This window comes from Ictidomys tridecemlineatus, chromosome 11, assembly GCF_052094955.1.
Source record: "Ictidomys tridecemlineatus isolate mIctTri1 chromosome 11, mIctTri1.hap1, whole genome shotgun sequence".
NCBI classification, from domain to species: domain Eukaryota; kingdom Metazoa; phylum Chordata; class Mammalia; order Rodentia; family Sciuridae; genus Ictidomys; species Ictidomys tridecemlineatus.
In genome coordinates, this window is record NC_135487.1 from 98,755,943 (window position 1) to 98,764,551 (window position 8,609).

The 8,609-nt window shown below is 44.2% G+C and overlaps 1 pseudogene; it reads left to right on the top strand.

The window, feature by feature from the left end:
• Window positions 1-2,670: 2,670 nt before the first annotated feature.
• Window positions 2,671-3,627, top strand: LOC101966586 (putative vomeronasal receptor-like protein 4; annotated as a pseudogene).
• Window positions 3,628-8,609: the final 4,982 nt, after the last annotated feature.

Below are 8,609 nucleotides of genomic sequence, written 5' to 3' on the forward strand. Positions count from 1 at the left end.
TTTCCAGGATGGAGCCCTGTGGTCTTTTTCTTTATGTTAATAATTCCTTAAGCAAGTTTCTGGGTAATTTCAAAGAGTTGTTTCAATTCATCCTTGAATCATCCCTATTACAATATATATCATGCCATACTTGGAAGTCAATTCCACTACTTACACACATGTTTGATGGAGAAATTATTAGAAACTATTAAGATTATGTGCTGGGGTTATGGCCCAGTGGTAGAGCACTTGCCTAGCATGTGTGTCGCCCTGGGTTCTATCCTCAGCACCACATAAAATAAATAAATGAAACAAAGGTATTGTGTTCAACTATAACTAAAAAATAATTATTTAAAACAAAAACAAGAACTATTAATATTAAACACTATAGTTGCTTTTTAAAGAGTACCCACTACAACTCTGCCAGGCTGGGGGTTATTATAACATGAAATATCTCACTTTAGTTTTATCCTGTTATTTTCCAGCAATAATCAGTCATTTTTTTTATTCATTTTGAAAACCCTGTCTGATGCATGCACTCATCTGCATGAATTGTTGACTGTTGGTCCTGGTGGGGCTTATGTCAGTCTGAATGTGAAGCCTGACTTGTAAAATAGTTCACCACTCCCCAAGGCAACCTGGGAGAGAAGGCAGGTGTCTGATATCTTCACTTTGGACAGTAAGAAAGAGAAGTCATATATTAGAAGTCTCTGAATCTGCCCCCAAACATGAGTCAGAGCTTTGAAATTGGGAAAAGGCAGAGAGAGCTAGAAAATATGTGAACTCCTAGACAAACAAATGAAAAATACACAGGAGAAGTTCTGATAAATCTGCGAGGACATTGGAACATACCGACCACAGTAGTAATTTTTCACCCATCAAGAGGCTCCCTGGTACACACTAGGGCTTGCAGAAAAGTGTCGTTAGTATAAACAACATGCAATTCCCATGCATTGGACCAAACATCCTGTTTCCTTCATTCTGGAGAAGTTACCCACAGTTTGAAAGAAATCCCTCAGTGAGAAAAGGGATCGAGAACAGAGGTGTAAGGAGCAACATTTTATCCATGCCTGAGTCTGAAAATCAGCTTGGCCTGGTGAAGACCAAAGCAGCCCATTGTTAACCAGGCTTGCAGGGAGCCACACAGAGCAGGCTGCAAGTCTGACAGAAACCATTCCCCTGCAGTTCTGCAGCAGCTGCACTGTGCCACTGTGACCCTGTGTGAGTGAGTTCTTCCCAATGTAATGATCCCCACCTGCTGTGCTAAGTGTGGCCCTTAATGGAGCCTAGTCCATGAACTGCCTCACCTCACCACTGCACCAACCCTAATGAACCCCTTCTCCTCACCCAGCTCCATAAGCATCCACACATCCAGAAGGATGCTGGCTCCCCCAGGGGTCCTTGAGGTCACTCAGGGGGAGCTTAGACCTCTGCCAAGACTCTCCTAGAGGGTCACCCTGGCTCCTCTGGCACCAGCCATGGCTGCATCTGCTGAGGATCTGATCTTGTCAGACAGGTCACTCGATGCTGATGTCTTTGTCTGATTCAGTTAACCTCAGAATCCTACCTGGAAAGGTCCTGCAGACTGACTTGTCCTTGAGGATCACCAGGACCACCGCAGACTTGTAAGCAGGAGGTCCCAGAGTCTGTTGGGGCTTACAGTTTAGAATCACTAAATTCAGTTCTCAAAAATGAGACATTTGTAAGCAAAAGGCAAACCCAGAAACCAATATACTCTCAAAATGTGACCCAGAAAGGAATACTGAGCAGAAGGAGAAGCAGTGTGGGTGGTGCGATGGTCAGAGAAGGGAAAGACCTGAGTATTGGGGTGTGGGGAGGGCTGGAAGGACAGACCTGAGCCCAGGATTTTAGAACTGATGATGAGGACAGAAAGAATGATAACAGAGACATGGCAGAAGTTCAGGTTTGGCCAACGGTGGGTTGAAGGCAGCCTCGCTGAGGTTGAGTACAGGGTGGGATTAGGGATTTGGAAGAAGAGCTGGTTTTGCTTGTGTGGACTTTAAACAAAAGGTGGATTGTAAACTTAGAACTTTGAGTACTAGCCCCCAGGATAGTATTTTCCCCCATATTTTTATTAGTTAAAGAGACACACAGAGAATGCCGTTGTGGTTTAGAAATGAGGGTCATACCAAGCTCATGTGTGGAGCAATGCAGGGAGTCAGAGAGGAAGTGATGGGTCACGAGAGCCTTGGCCTAGTCAGTGCCTTAGTCCCTGCTGGGGTTAACGGGGGGTGACTGTAGGCAGTGGGCAACTGGTGGTGAGTCTTGGGTGGGCATTTTGTCCTGTGTGGGAGTCTCTCTCTTGCTTCCTAGTGCCATGTTCTCAGCTGATTTTCTGCACCACAGTCATCTGCCACGATGCTCTGTCACACCTCTGGCCCTTGAGGATGGAGTTGGCCTCCTGTGGACTTGGATCCCTAAAATCACGTGCCCACAAATGAGGCTTTCCTCCTCTAAAATTGTTCTTGTCAAGTCTTTTGGTTACAGACGAGGAAAAGAGGAGCAAAAAAAAAATGAGTAGAATAGTTCTTTAGATAAAACTAGCACTATGATGTGTGTACTGACTGCCATTACACTTTAGAGAACTGATGTATGAAAGGCTTTCTGAAGATAAATAGAGTCATTTCTGACGTTTTTTTTTTTTTCCTAAAACACATCTGCAGCATCCACATGCTTCTACCTAAGAAGTAAGAAATGGCTCTGAACTTTGCGAAGGGAACAACCTTCATGTTCCTAACAGGACTGGGCATTGCTGGGAACACCTTTGTCCTTGTGAGCTACATTTACGTTTTCAGAGGCAGTGAGAAGAAACCTATCCACCTCATTCTCATCCACTTGGCTTTCACAAATATCCTAATACTTTTTACCAAAGGTACACCAAGGACAATAGCCAGCTTTGGTTTCAGAAACCTCCTAGGTGACGTAGGCTGTAAGATTGTGGTTTATCTGGAGAGGGTGGCCCGGGGCCTGTCCATCTGCACCACCAGTCTCCTCACAGTGGTCCAGGCCATCACCATCAGTCCCAGAGCCTCCAGGTGGAGGAGGCTGGAGCCCAGGTCTGCATGGCACCTGCTTCCCTTGTTGCTCTTCTGTTGGATACTCAATTCCTTAATAAGCATGAACTTACCATTTTTCATCAAAAATACCAACAGTGTGAACACATCAGAATTTAGTGAAAGTGACAACTACTGCTATTTTATACCAGAAAACTGGATAATCAGATGGATTTTCACTGGTCTCATGGTCTTCAGAGATGCTGGGTTCCAGGGTGTCATGGGCGGGGCCAGTGGCTACATGGTCTTCCTCCTCCACAAGCACCACCAGCACGTGCTCTACCTTCAGACCTCCAAGCTGCTCTACAGAACCCCCCCTGAGGTGAAGGCTGCGAAGAGTGTTTTCCTTTTGATGCTCTGCTTTCTCTTCTTCTATTGGGCAGATTGTTTTGTTTCATTTTGTTCATTTTTCTCCTTACTGCAGGATTGTGTATCTGGAAGTGCTCATGAATTTCTGACCATTGGTTATGCGATTGTTAGCCCATTTCTGCTGATTCACAGAGATGGATATCTGGTTGAAAGTTGTCATGCTCACTAAGAAAGAAAAACTTTGAGAAATTATCCATTTCAGTGATCCTTTTAGTATGTTTGGAATCCTGTTAATTTTGTGTCGCTGTATGTGATGCAAGACATTAAGAGGAGGGAAGTCACACAGGTGCATTCTCACGGCTCCAAGTCGGTGACAGGCTTGAATGTACAGAGGTCACTGGGAGCTGGAGGGACCCAGCTATCTCCTCTGTGTTCTTCTTGCCACCCTTCAGGAAGAATCTGGTGTTCTCCTCCATGATAGGTGGCTCTTTCATACCACCACTTCTGCTAGGGAGAAGCCAAAGAAAAATTCAGAAAATCACATCAAGATTACTTATGTATTCATCTCCAGACCCAAGAAGTCCAATTCTAGGGCCTGGTCTTCCAGATGTGCTTGCTTACATAAGATACACAGAGTAAAAATATTTTATATTACAGTTTTAATTGATAAACAAACTTGAGTATTCAATAAGTGGGCCATTGTTGTTATTTCAAGTATTTATAAATTTTCATCCTACAAAGTGGAATTTTATTGAACTTGTTAAAACAAGGGTGGGTTAAAAGTGGGTTGATATCTACTAGGATGTAGGGAATATTACAAATAAAAATCAGTGGAGACTAATAGTACTTTAGAAAGGAATACCAAGCATTTAACTGGATTGTGTCTGTGTATGAACAGCTGCAAAACATAAAAGAACCTGGAAGAGTAGTTCCTCATTTGGGAGAAAGAAGCCTTATGGAGGTGCACCAAGAATCATTTTTCTCTTTTCATATTTTCTAAACCTTTAAATGTATTTTAAAGTAAGTGTATAAATAAAATTGAAAACAATCTGTGGCTTCTATAAAGTCATTGCTTTTTATGGCCTTTCCATTGCTCATGCTTTTGACCTTCCCTAATTTTAATGATATACAAACTGTTCTGGTTTTAATTAGGGGAAAAATTGCTTTGCCCTTGACCTAAATTGGAACCCAGAGCCCATGAGTTTGGAATGCTCACTTCTGACAATGAGGGTCTCGACAAGCCCCTCTGCACGACCTGGGATGCATTGTGCTCACTCCACATGTTCACTGAAGTAGGATCAGAGGGAGGAGACACACAGGCACTCCTGGTGATGGAGGCCCTTTGTGTCTCTTGGTGGTCCTGCTGATCAGTGGAGTAGACAAAGGGGAAGGAAAGGACAGGGAAGGACAGTGGGGTGAATGTGACCTCGCTCCCATCACATTTGTGAGTACACCACAGTGAGTCAGGCAGACTTTCCATTCCAGAGCAGCCACATTCACATGCTAATATTTATGTGGAGCCTTCTCTTGTGATTAGTTGTGAGTCTGTTTTCCACAAAGGTAGGAGGGAAATACAGATGGGGAGAGACACAGAGTCAACCAATATTTTTGAAATGGTAAGTTTGACAATACTCCTAAACTCATATAATGAAGGTGCTTTGGTCAATAGGACCCAAAGTCATCTACAGGTTCAATACCATGACTATCAAATGACAATGACATTTTTCACAGAACTAGGGACAATAGTCCAAAATTCATATGGATGAGGACAAGACCTGGAATAGCCAAAGCAATCCTGAGCAACAAGAGCAATGCTGGAGGAATCTAATGCCACATCTCAAATTGGACTGCAGAGCTACAGTAACAAAACAGCATGGTACAGAATGGACTAGAGGACACAGGGACAAAGCCACAAGGTACAGACATCTGACCTTGGTAAAGGTGCCAAAAATATATGTTGGAGGACAGATGGCTTTTTAAACAAAGGGTGCTGGGCATCCTGGATATCCATATGTAGAAGAAAGAAGCCAAATGCCTGTTTCTCACCCACAAACATCAACTCAAAAAGTACCAGAGACCTAGGAATGCACCTGAGTACTGCAGCCACTGTCTGAGACACAGCAGATACACTCAACATACTGACCCAGGCACCAGCCTCCTTAGTAAGTCTCCTAAAGCTCAAGAAAAAGAAAGTAAAACAACAACAATTAAAAAGCAAGCCAGGCATGGTGGCCCACACCTGCAATCCCAGCGGCTGGGAGGCTGAGGCAGGAGGATCTCAAGTTCAAAGCCTGCATCAGCCATTTGGTGAGGCCATAAGCAACTTAGTGAGACTGTGTCTCAAAATATAAAATGAAAAGGGCTGGCAATGTGGCTCAGTGGTTGAGTTTCCCTGGGCAAATTCCTGGTACCACAAATAAATAAATAACTAAAATAAAGTAAGAAAACTAAGAACCAATAAGTGTTGTGGCATCAAATGAGAAACTTCTGCATAGCACAGGAAACAATTATGCGATTTGAAAGAGAGCTTGTGGTAAGGGAGAAAACCTTTGCCATCTACACTTGCTATGGAGAATTAATAGCCATAATGTATAGAACTGGACAAAAAAAATCCAAATCCCTCCAAAATAACTACAATTGAACAAATTAAAAGACCCAACAAACACAAAACAAATAACCCACTCAATAAATGGACAAAATATCTGAACAAACATTTCTCAAAAGTAGAAATACAAATATTTAACAAATGTATGTAAAACTCTTCAACATTCTTAACCATTGAGGAAGTGAAAATCAACTACACTGTAATTTTATCTCACTCAAGAGCACACAATATTAGGGACACAGATCATACTAATTGTTGGTAAAGATGTGGGCGAAGTACACTTATATATTGTTGGTGGGACTGCAAATTAATACAACCACTTTGGAAAGCAGTTTGGAGATTCCTCAAAGACTAGGAATGAAAGCACCACATGATGTACCTGCCTCACTCATTGGAATTATTCAAAAGAACTAAAATCAACTTATTACAGTGATACAGGCAATTCAACGTCTTTTGAACTACAATCCATAATTGGGAAATTATTGAATGAGCCCAGGTGGCCACCAATAGACGAATGGAGCAAGAAAAAGTGGTCTATATAACAATGGAGCATTACTCTGCAATAATTTTGTTGTTTGTCAATAAAAGGATGGAATTGAAAATATCTGGCTAAGTGAAATAAGCCCGACTCAGAAAGTCAAGGTTCAAACATTTTCTTTCATATGTGGGGTGGGGTGGGGGTTTAGAGAGGAGATGTGAAGGAATATAAAAGTGATCTCATGAAACTAGGAGAGTAACATATAGAACAGAAGAATGTGCTTGAGAGAGGGAGAGATCAAAGTTCAACCAAATTTTGCTATGTCCCTTATGAGAATCCCATACTAAATCACATGAATATATATATCAATGTACATATATTTATGATTTTAAAATAATAAAAATAGAAGGGATATCAAAAGGGAAGAGCCAGCAGATTAGCAGGAGGAGAAAGGGAAAGGAAAGGAAGGGAGAACAAAGTTGATAAAATCATGTTGAGTTGACTAAGAACGTGGCATTATTATCCCTCTAGTGAGCACTGTCATACTACAAAAATAAAGAAAGATGTGGGTCAAAGTTATTCTGTATGGCACTATGATAAAAAGAAAGAGAATGACAAGAGTCCGTGTCTTCTGGGTTTACATGGTGGAGAGCTTCACTGTGGTGAGGTCCAGGGGTCAAGGTGTGGTACAGGGTCAAGGTGAGTTCCAGGGGTCAAGGTGAGGTCCAGGGGTCAAGGTGAGGTCCAGGGGTCAAGGAGAAGTACAGGGATCAAGGTGAGGTCCAGGGGTCAAGGTGAGTTCCAGGGGTCAAGGTGAGGTCCAGGGGTCAAGGTGAGTTCCAGGGGTCAAGGTGAGGTCCAGGGGTCAAGGTGGGGTCCAGGGGTCAAGGTGAGGTCCAGGGTTCAAGGAGGGGTACAGGGGTCAAGGTGAGGTCCAGGGGTCAAGGAGGGGTACAGGGGTCAAGGAGAAGTACAGGGGCCAAGGTGAGGTCTAGGGATCAAGGTGAGGTCCAAGGGTAAGGTGAGGTCCAGGGGTCAAGGTGAGGTTCAGGGGTCAAGGTGAGGTCCAGGGGTCAAGGAGAAGTACAGGGATCAAGGTGAGGTCCAGGGGTCAAGGTGAGTTCCAGGGATCAAGGTGAGGTCCAGGGGTCAAGGTGAGTTCCAGGGGTCAAGGTGAGGTCCAGGGGTCAAGGAGGGGTACAGGGGTCAAGGTGAGGTCCAGGGTTCAAGGTGGGGTCCAGGGGTCAAGGTGAGTTCCAGGGGTCAAGGTGGGGTCCAGGGGTCAAGGTGAGGTCCAGGGTTCAAGGAGGGGTACAGGGGTCAAGGTGAGGTCCAGGGGTCAAGGAGGGGTACAGGGGTCAAGGTGAGGTCCAGGGTTCAAGGTGGGGTCCAGGGGTCAAGGTGAGTTCCAGGGGTCAAGGTGGGGTCCAGGGGTCAAGGTGGGGTCCAGGGGTCAAGGTGAGGTCCAGGGGTCAAGGTGAGGTCCAGGGGTCAAGGTGGGGTCCAGGGGTCAAGGCTTCATTGTCTGCCTATGAGTTTAGGTTTCCCAGCACCACTGTCAGGAGGGCTGACTTATCTCCAGCTCATGTGTTTGTCCCCTTTGTCTAGGATCAGATAACTGCATCCATGAGGGCTTATCTCTGTGTCCTCCATTCTACCCCCTTGGCCCTCATGACAGATTGGGGCTGGCACCAGGCTGCCTCCCTGGGGCTCTCAGGTACAAGTGGAGGTCAGGACTGTGAGTCCTGCAAGGTTGCTCCTGTTGCTCAGAGTTGCTTTCTCTCTTCTGGGTCTCCCATTCTTCCAAATGAACTTCAGAAGTGTTTTTCCTCATCCTGTGGATGATGGCATTGGTGTTTTATGAGGATGCACGAGTCTCTGTAATGCTGCTGACTCATGGCCATTCTGATGATATCAACTCTGCCTGTCCAACACGAGTCTCTCCATCGTCTGAGTTCTTCCTCAGCTTTCTTCACTCTTCTGTAATCCCCATTGTAGACGTCCTTCACACCCTTCATTAGATTGATTCCCAAATATTTTTTTGGAGATATCTGAATGGAGTATATCTCCTCATTTCTTACTTGGCAGATTTCATATTGGAGTTTAGAAAAGTTGTTAATCTATGTTTGTTGATGTTGTCTCCTGCTATTTATGACATTTGTTA